At 45.0% G+C, this 10,573-nt stretch overlaps 1 protein-coding gene across 1 annotated transcript in view; it reads left to right on the top strand.

Moving 5' to 3' along the window:
* Positions 1 to 9,035: 9,035 nt before the first annotated feature.
* Oct-TyrR (Octopamine-Tyramine receptor) overlaps positions 9,036 to 10,573 on the top strand; it is a 41,631-nt gene continuing 40,093 nt past the window's right edge. The window contains exon 1 of the mRNA XM_043411134.1: positions 9,036 to 9,096. The gene's annotated coding sequence lies outside the window, so the exon portion shown is untranslated. The remainder of the gene's footprint in view (positions 9,097 to 10,573) is intronic.

Below are 10,573 nucleotides of genomic sequence, written 5' to 3'. Positions count from 1 at the left end.
GAAGAATCTCAGTTCTGCCCCGCAAGTACGAAGGCGTTATCGTTGCCAAGAGTACAGAGCGAGATGGAAGCCTCGATGAGCCTGAATCGAGTCCAAGAGAGAAAGAGAGAGAGAGCGAATTCGGTGGCGGGTCATGACGGATAACAAAGTCGCGAGAGAGGGGATAAAATGAGATAAATAATCGTCGCGGTTATTGGATCGGGAATGGAGAATGAACGATGAAGAAAATATACGCGAGCAGCAGGCTCTGTCATCACAAAGTGCAAGGACGCGAATAGTACGACGTTGCACTTGTTTGTTGTTCGTACTGCATCCATGTGTTTCCATCATTACTTATATAACTCGTATAGTTATACAAAAGCAATAAAATGCATCGCTCCAACGATGAAATTCATTATCTCCGGAACACTTTCGTGTTCTCTAATTGGATTTGGCGCTTTGCTCTAACACAGTCGTTACGCGTTAAACGAAACTCGACGCTTTGCTTAACCAGGCAGGTTCCACAGTTACAGCGAATGGCGCCTCTTTAAACTTTGAATAAGTACGTGCGAGCTCAACTTTTCAGCCAGCTTTTCAATCTTTCGACTAATGTTTCATTAGTTTGCGAGCCCCCCTTAAATGGGCTCTCTAATAATACGAGCTCCGCGTCACACCCGCTTTACGCTAACGTATGCGAGATGCTTCTAGCATTAACCCCGAAAGAGACGAGAACTTTGACCCACAACTCGACGAGCTCTGGAAAAACTGTGTTATCACGCTCGCAACATTCGCCTTGCTCGTTCCCCCCGTGCACCGCATTATCGTAGCCCTTGATACGCTTATGATGACGTTTATGCAATTTGTTTGCAATTGAGCGAATTTTATGACCCGAGAGAACGGGCGATGCGGCTCTGATCCCCAAGAAACAAACCGTTTTGCCAACATTTCGCTTCGATTAATCAGATTTATTCGAACGAATTGAACGCCGGAGCACTCGAGCGAATCTTCGTTTGGTTCCATTTAATCAACTTTGTCTCTAATTAACTGGATAATTGATATTAAAAATTGAGATTTCTTGCACGCACCGAACCTATCGAGTCCGCTGATGTTTCTACGCAAGAACAATGAGCATTGATTCCACTCCGTTCGACTAATCGTTCAAAGTCTTTTTCACATTTACATTATTTTCGAGTGAGCTTTGATCCAATAAGAAAATTCACAAAAACAATTGATGAAGGAAACCGAAGAGCAGTACGAGACTGAAAAAATCGAGCGTCGCGATATCATCGCGCACAATAATAACGTCACTCAATGTCCCTGGAATCGGGAGCCTTTTTCCCTTTTTTTTTTTACTATCGTTGCTGGATGCTGTGAGTGGTATCTCGACGTTGGGATGCTGATACTCATCGACCATTCGCGATACAAAGCAGGCAAATACCGTTGCGACATTTTTGCGAAATAATCTCGTCGCACGCGACTCATATTCGCGCGAAGGCTACACTTTTAATGCGCGTGAAATTTCACGCGAGCACCCTGTCAAAGGAGCGACCGATTTATCAGCATGATGCGACGGGTCGGAAGCTCCCAATCAATTCGTTTCAATAAAACAGAGTTTATGGCTTTCGATATGTGGGAAAAGTGGAAACTATGTACGATGCGTTAAATCATTCAAGCTTTTGTTCCTCACAAAGATAATCGACAGAGGCAATCCTATATACGTTGCATCCTGCTGCTGGCAGGCACTTTGAGATGGCCATCATCAAAGGCTCCTTCATCAAAGCTAATTCAAGTCGGCCGTCTCAAACGCGAACGTGCATGCCTCCAACGGATTTGCGTCGAAAGACTCTCTTGCTTTAGCGTCCCAAAAAAGCGTGGGCTTTCGTCGTTTTTCTGAAAATACCTCGAAAAGGTAAAACTATTTTGAAAGTAACCGATTCATCATCCCCGATAGTGAGAAATCACAAATTTTTTATAACAAACAATTACCATTACTGTTATTGTGGGAATGAAAAATCGAGCATATTTTCGTAATCCCTTCGATGTCTTGTCATATGAATAATGAACGAAATATATATATGATTTTATTTGAAAGAATAAAAACAGTGTGAAACGAAATTGTGAGCTTCATCAATCGACGAAACGACGTTCATTCCGCGTGATTCCTCGATGACAGGATTGGAAAAAATGACCCTAAATTAGCTGAAAAAAGGATTTTGAAGATAAGCATTGATTTTGTCGTGTAAAGGCGCGTGAATTTTGGACAGGCGTGAAAATGGCTTACTTACGAGGTAAAAAAAAGCTCCAGTTGATGTTGAGTGGCCTGTGCACGAGGCACTTGAAAAAGTTCGTGTAAATGACACGTAAATTTCGCGTGACTACGATGTTGCAGGAGAGTGCGCGCGGGATGCTCGGCGTTATAACTCATTTTTCATGTACGAGGGAAGATACACGTGTGCGTACATTCGCTGAGGGTTTGAGGACACGCGTACGAGAGCACGCTCGCATTCTCAATTCCTCCCCAACTGTACATGACGTGCTCGCGGAGTTCTCTCGACATTTTATCCAAAGCGTTCGCACACGGCCCGATATATCGATTCTGTTCGCATCTCATCCCTGCGCTTCGTCATTTATGCACTGTTTCTAGTCCGAATTCCTTTCTCGATGGATCGTGCCATTGTGGAATAACTCGGCATCGGGAGCAGGACGCAGTCCTCGATGTGGACATGATGAAGAATTGTGAAAAAACTTGCTCGACGTGGTGACAATTTTTTACGCCTCCCTGCTGCTCGTCCTCCGGGGATCGAGCTTCCTTCCAACACACGACGAACTAAAGTTAATTCAATATTCTCTCCGATACTCGAATCCGCTGCGAAGAATGTTCCCGCGGAAATAATCGAATCCTTAATCGATCGTGCATAAATATTCCATTCTCGACGATTCACTTTTATTCGGTAAAAGATCAAGAATTGTCGTTCGCAATGATTCGACTGCGTGGATTATTACAATTCTGGTGCCTAAAGAATTATTGTACTTTTCCGATAGCAAGAAATTTAATGTTATTTACAACGTGAAAAACACAATTGACGACAAAATCTTTCGAATTTTTTTTATTGCGCTTTCAATCCAATGCACATTGGCTGCCTTTATTTCAAAGCGATTTTGAAAGAATTTCATTTTTTCTTCAATACAAAAGATTGAAAGAACCAAAAATACCGAAATTTTTCGATCCGCCGTTTTGCTTCGGTCTCACCTTAACAGTGGTTCGGTATCTTTTCAATGCTTGTAAGTTTAACCGGCTTATCAAGTGTGATACAAATAACTCAATTGTTGGCACACGTTCAATGTCGTTTGAAACGTCGCTCGGAGCAAAATTACACCCAAAGAAAATTGAAAGAAAATTTTTCATCGGTGACAAAAGCGAAGAAACTGAAATTTCATTCGGATTTTTTCAAAACTTTTTTTTTCTTGTTTTTGTAGATTCCCCCTGCTCCCCAAAATGAACCCCCACATCATTTTTATTGAAAATAATGCTGAAAAAAAAATTCTGGACCATCTTTAGAAAAATTAAGTATTGTAAATATCAACCCAAATTTATATGTGTGACTTCGACCAAATAGGATTTTAGTTCTACGTAAATTATCGAGAAATGATCGAACGTCTTCGAGCAACGACAGGTCGTGCGAAAAAGCGGTTCGTCCATAAAAAGCTCAGTCGTTGAGATCGCGAGCGTTATTCTATAGACGAAAGCGACTAACAAAAACTTCGTTCTCCGCCTCGCATCGCGTATATTATACACATCGTCATCAAGAGTTACATCCCCCTTGTTTACGTAGCCGTCATCGTGAATAATATTCACAGGGCATGACTCGCGGGACTTATCATTCGCGACTTTTGAACTCTGCTAAGAATAGCGCGCAGGTATATAAATTTAGCTGCGTCATAACGAGAGCTTGCATTACTTATCCCTTAAAATTCCCAGCGGAAGGCTTTAGGCCTTTTTTTCATCGTAGAGCAATATTGCCCCGCATGTGAATACCGAGTATGTTTAAAACACAACGACGACCGAGCAGAGCCCCGTTTTTTCTTTGGTGTGAGCAGTTCTATTTGCGCACGAAGTGTTTGTGCTTCCTGGAGTGGAGAGTTCATATCCCAGCACGGCGTCCTGAGGAACGTAATTATCTTCATTTCCAATAGCAGTTACTTCGGAGCGTGTACTTAAAAGTGACGGATCGTTATCGGTTTGTGATTGTACGGCAGCTCGTATTGTGAACTTTTTTCACCGGAGCAGAAACTTCCTTCGTTTAACCATTTTTGTTTGTTTTTACTGCAGATGAACGCTCTTATTCGACGTGGATATTGCTGCGCATTTTATTGTTATCGCGAACTTCCGCACTCGCCCGGATACACGAGGACTGTGATCAGCTTCGAATCACTGTAACGAAGTTTATCGCTCTTCTCAATTCGCATTTTTCCTGCTCGCGAGACTCCTCAACTGAGATCCGAAACGGGCTCGCAGCTTCCTTGGCGAATCTTTTTATCTGCTCTCTTCCCAAAAGTTCGTCCTTTCGTACAGTTTTCATGAATGGACCTCGTCGAATGCGACTTTATAACACACTCTATTCCCTTTGTCACCAAATATCCAAGAGAACGCGGTGCATAGTTGAACCTCGTTATCGCACGCCACGAGTCTTCCATCTCAAAGAGAAAACCCACGTCATTTTTGACCCGGTTCTGGGACTCCCGGCCAGAAAATTTGATCGTACGATCCCAGTGGAACAACGAAGTTGTATTTTTTCAGCTCGTAGATTCTCTGGTGCAAATTCGCACCGACGCGAAAATTCAGTGTCCAAAACTTCGAAATCCCCTTCTTCAATTCGCCCATTTTTATATAACAAAACTTCATTTTTCAATTATTTTCATGATTTTCATCGATCACTAAGAAATCGTCACCCCTAAAAGTCTCCTTGCAAGATTAATCCCATGCGCCTTCATCGATGAAATAAAAACGTTTCGAAAAGTCCAAAGCGAGCGTAGTTTCTTCGGGTTAAGGATACTGCAGAAAATCGAGACTCGTGCAGCCTCCCCTTCTCGACGATGACAAAAAACTTGAATTTTTCATCGATTCGTTTTTGCACTACGCTGTACGACGACTCGAAGCCGAAAATCATCATGCGCAGACACATCGCCCAGCAGCTCTTAGAGCAGTTTCGATGTTTCTATAAGCTCCCACACGCTGTGCGCTCGTACACACTCTATTAAATTATTAGAATTCCATGACAATGTTCTGCAAACCGTAGTCAGACACGTCTATATCCATATGCTGTAAATTATATGCAGAGCTAACGATGAACGAGCCTTATCTCTGTGTCGTGCTTCGGACACAGTTATATATACGCGTACATGAGGATATGAGTACGCTGCTATTGTCACTAGCTATATTATTCGCAATTAATACTCGAAATTCCGAATCCCCAATTGTCGAGGTTACAAAGGTTACTGCGGCGATAATTAACGGTAAATAAATCGCGTATTTTCACCGCAGCTTTTCGCACATTCGCCATTCGTGATAAAGTATCTTTCGTTCGAATCTTTGTACTCGAAAATCTTCGGTGAAATATTTCGACATGGGAAATCGGAGAGGGAAAAAACGGTCGGTTCGCTCGATTCGAAATTCCGGTTCATGTGAACAAGGACTCGAATGGTTATTGTTCGTCACGTGATTATATTTTTACACAGGCTTGTATCGAGAGTGTTTCGGCTTGTTTTTTCGAAAATCTTGGCAAAGGCAGTCTCTTAATTGCGACGCTGCTTGCACGTCCTACTTTTCTTTACGTCAAAATGAATAATTGAGGAAAAAGAATCTTAAAAACATAAATGCTCCTCTAAAATGTTGCAGTTGTAGAAGCAAACGGGAAAAATGCACAAAAAATAAGAAAGCTCAAAGCTCGAGGACTAATTAAATTTTCTGGAGGAAACGTTCCGACGGTAAAACGGGTTAACGAAAAGGACGAGCGAGTGGCGAGGTGGTGCGGTCGGTTGTGAAGCGTGAATTGGTGCAAAAGAAAAGAGCAAACTATATTGCAACGAACCAGTCCGAAGCCCGAGGACGGGAGAGCGAGCGAGACAGAACCCGAGATAGAGATGAGAGTGAACAAATTTAAAAACGCGCGCGCCCCTCCGGGGCTAAGAGAAAAGTTTACCGTGTGCAAAGAGTTTGAGCTCGCTAAGGAAAAACTATTTTTACGTTGAAATGTCGCACCGGTTTCGTGCGAGACTCCACGAAAACCTGAAGACGACACATTCGAACGCGGGATGCATTTTTATTCTTAAACAAATCGCAATGCTCACCGGTCTCCTGAATTTTTTTCTCTCGTACTTATTCCGTGGGTGTTCGATTTCAAACGGGAAAAGTAATTTCGTCTTGAACAGCGAAACTCGAACAATGGCAGACGAAGCAAGCTCTCAGGCGACGTTCTTTTTTCAGAATTTTGAATGATGATGAGTTTTTGTCCATCCATTCGAGTGGGCCCTCCATTCGAGTATGAAAATGGAACCTCCGAGTCGAAAGCGACCGTCGATGCTCAAGTCGACAGTCCTTTTTTGACAGCTCGTATTTGGAGTTTTCGAAAAAAAGCTCATGCTCGAGATTACTGTGAAAAAGATTGCGTTTCTTTGAGACTATGCGCCGACAAGTTTTGTCACGTAAAGTAGCTCGGAATGAAATTTGAATTCGTAAATAAAAACGAGGCCCCCCCAGGGAAATTCGAGCTTTTTGCGAACAGATGAGAATCTCCAAAGAGTAATTTTTCAGGCGAATTGAGAGCTGCTGCAAATTCACCATTTTCTTGGATATAGAAAAATGTATTCGTAAAATTGTGCCAATAGAAATAAGCTGCCAACTGGGGATGAATATCACGTGGAATTCTCGAATTTTCCCGAATGAAATGCGACGTTCAGCGTGCGATTCGCGTGCACCCGGGATGATAAAAAATCGAGGACATTACGGGCGCTGAGATTCGCAGAAAGATGTTTGAGCAATGGGCTCCGAGAGGGTTTTCGCCGAGCATGTGTTCCAGGATTTCTGAGAACGTACGTTCTGTCGATAGTGCGAGAAAGCAGGTTAGCAAGCAATTTCGAGGAGCGAGAGAGCCAAGGGAGGAAGCAATTGGTGCATCGGTTTTCCCGGGATAACTCAATCCGCACAAAATAATTTTCATCTCTCACAAATGACATTGGGGATTGGAGAATCGAGGGGGAAGATAATGAACGAAGAAACGAGAAGATGTGAAAGTTTTTATAAATCGCAGGTGCATCGACGCGGAGAAGACTTTCCTTCAAAATCCTTCGATCAAAGCCGTTTTTTGTGCTGCTCTCTGGCTCGCTCGAAAAAATAAAGTATCCACATATTTCCACACGCATTCGGAGCAGATGAGCTCGAAGTTTTCATCGGGGAATAGCGAGGAGAGCGGAAAGTCCATCGACCATGAAGCAAACGGGATACAGAGGCTAATAAACAATTCTGAAAAGAATTTAAAAGTCGCCCGGTGCGCGAGAGAGCGGTAGATGGGTAAAGGCTGCGCGCTTGTGGAGATGGAGACCACGCGAGGAAGGGTTAACGACACGCAGGGGAGCCAAGAAAGATGAAAGGCATGCGGCGGTGGCGAAGGTGCTTTTCTACTCTAGCTCCGAGCTTCGACTTCCGGGGTATAGTTTGTTACCGGATGGTGTTAGTACCAACAGAAGAAGCCACTGCGCTCGGCGAGTGGCTTGTCGTTGTGCGGGTCAGAGTAGCCTCGTCGCGCATACAAGTTTCAAGCTTTTATTTATACGAAGCTGGTTTTACAAGGGAACGACGCGGGGTGTGTTCCACTTTCAGAAAAAATAAAAACGTTTTTGAGTAAAATATACGTGGCCTCGGAGCGCATTTCTATTCGTGGATAATCCTCATTCGCTGTCATCCAAAGCGCTGCGATGCCTTCGCCAGTTTTTTCGACGGTCTAATCGCTTCCGATTTCCACAGTGTTTTCCCAGAACGACGGCGGACTCACTCGTGCACGAAATTCTCGACAATCACGATGGAACGAGGGTCGACTTTAAGGAAAAACGAGAAGGTTGCAGAGTCTGAGAGCAAGATCCCCGAAACGCAGGAGAAAACGATCGTGCAGCGAGTTTTTTTTGGCTCGGATGGCACCAATCCGTGTAATAGACACCTTGGGCATCCTCGCCGGCTCGAATTCGCTCCGCACACCTTTAAGCCCTGAATAAAGGGGCTAAAGTCGTGTACAAACGTGTGCAGATGTAAGCGAGGAAGAAAATGCTCCGAAGGAGAGAAGGTGAAATAAGAGACCGAGATGACGGAGGATAGGAAAATAAGAAGAATAAAAAGAGGCGGGGGGACGAGGCGGACGAAAAGGGTTTGCAATTTTCAAGAAATGTCTCTGCACATGGCGTTCTTTTTCTCGCCCCCGCCCTCCCTTTCTTCCTCTCCCGTCCTCAAGTTCGAGTGTCTGTTTTGCCTCCTCTTCTTTTCCCAACGATTGCCATTCGACCTTTTCCACTCGAGCGAATTTTCCTCTCCTTTCTTTCATTCTCCGGACTTTCTCCGCACTTTACCTTCTCGCCGAGCCTCCCGTTCCTCTTTCCCTTTTCTTCTTCCTCGCGTCCTGGCGGCGTGCACACGCCCCACACCCCCTCGGTGTGCATCCTTAGTTTACACACCGCGATGGCTGAGCTCCCGAGGATACGAGGGAGACGGAAAAATCAACTTCCTTGTGGACTCCCACCGGGAACGCTCCAGCGAGACGGAGCGAGAACACACGCGCCAGGGTGTTCACGTCTTTTCGACGTCGACGTTGACGCAACCCTGTCGCGCAGCCAGAGTGCAAGCCTCTCTCGGTCTCCCTCGCTCCCTATATTATCCATAACACAGAGATAAGAGCGAGCGAGCGGGAGAGGGAGCGAGAGAGCGGGAGCCGTACAGCGGCGTAAATGGAAAGAGCGCAAGCGATATCACTAGCGCACTAGTGGATCTGGTCAACGCAGCTCAGTATTACGTCGAGCTCACGGTGCGACGGAACCATGCCGCCGCGCCCAGCGTCACGGAAAAACCGACCACAGGTAAAAGGCAATACAAGCTCCCTCGCGGAATTCTCGTAACTTCGGTGAATAAATGTAGAAACAAGTCAAAAAACGAGAGAGAAAGACGAACGTTTTCGACACCATTTTTCTTCCCGATCACTTTCATTTTCACCATCTCTTTTGTTTTAATCTCAAACTCTTTTCCACCAAAAGTCACTTTTGCTTCGAAGCTTCGAGGACAATGTGCGAGCAGCAGCAGCCCCGAAAACGAGGCTCGGGGTTACCGTACTCGAAGGCGGGAACTATCGCATATGCGTACGACGCGCTAAAGAGCGCGCGGGGCTCGAGAGATTATAGTGTGAGAGTGGCATGTGATTAAATTGTCAACGCAAGGGGACGAGGACTCGTGCAATTTAGCCTGAAATCTCGCGTGGGGCAGGTCGGCATCGTGTCGTAAACGTGGCCCAGGACTCGGCGCCCTTTGGACCAATTTTCGAAATGAGTTTCGTTCCTTTCTTTTCTCTCGATCAGTGTGTAAGAATGGGATTCTGTAGTTGCGACGAGCATCCTTTCGGCTTTGTTGAACCTCGGAATAATTTCGGTCGAACGTAATTTTACCAAATTTCCTTTCCGTCTACGGAATTCGATGTCTTCCAGCGCGTACTCGATTAACGTGAAATTGGTAGTGCGAAAGCGAGCAATGCGGCTTTTATTTATTGAGGAAGAAAATCTTTCACCACGACGCGCCAAGATGAACGAGGCTATGAATATGAAGTAATACGAATTAGTATGTTGCGAACGGATCTTCTGGTCCATCAAATTTCTTTATTGATAGCCTGACTGCCCGTGATAAGTTCCTCTACGTGGAATAATCTCACAGAGAACCTCGTGCAGGAATCGCCCGAGCGTGAAAGTGGAAAACGGTGAAAAATCGTGACCTCTCTCTTCTTGTTTTTCCCCCGAAGCTCCGAGAGATAGGGGAGGATGACTGTGAGGAAGATTGGCGTGAAAAAATCGGCTCTCGGGAGAAAAACATCTCACGATTCCCCGGGGCATACCGGTAGTGAATATTCTACCGCGAAGGGCAATTAGGAGTAAAAAAATAGAGATGGGACGTGGGGAATAGTGAGATAGAGGAGACAAGGACGTCCCAGTGAAGTTTTTTGATGGCAAAGCGACTGCCGGCAACGAGATGCCGCGTCCTTCGAGTTTACTGGAGCTTGAACTTTATCCCAGATCGTTTATCGAGAGGTCCGAGATTGTCTGTGAAGGCTACAGCGACTTGGAAAGAAATCCATTCGCTTCTCGTCGTTAATTTTGCCCCGGAGGAGAGGTGCGAAGAGGCACGAAAACAAGAGAAAAAAATCACGAACAATCGGCGAAACATACGAATTGCACTTTCTTGTTGGGTTTCGCATTCGCGGATTATGCACTGAAAAGAGCGAGAGGAAATGGGAACGAGCGAACGCTTTGGTGCCTTTGTCTTTGATGCTTCTTCCCCACATTTCATTTTCAA

This window comes from Venturia canescens, chromosome 2 (assembly GCF_019457755.1).
Source record: "Venturia canescens isolate UGA chromosome 2, ASM1945775v1, whole genome shotgun sequence".
Lineage (NCBI taxonomy): Eukaryota > Metazoa > Arthropoda > Insecta > Hymenoptera > Ichneumonidae > Venturia > Venturia canescens.
The sequence above is the reverse complement of the archived record's forward strand: the minus strand, read 5'-3'. Positions and strand labels throughout refer to the sequence as shown.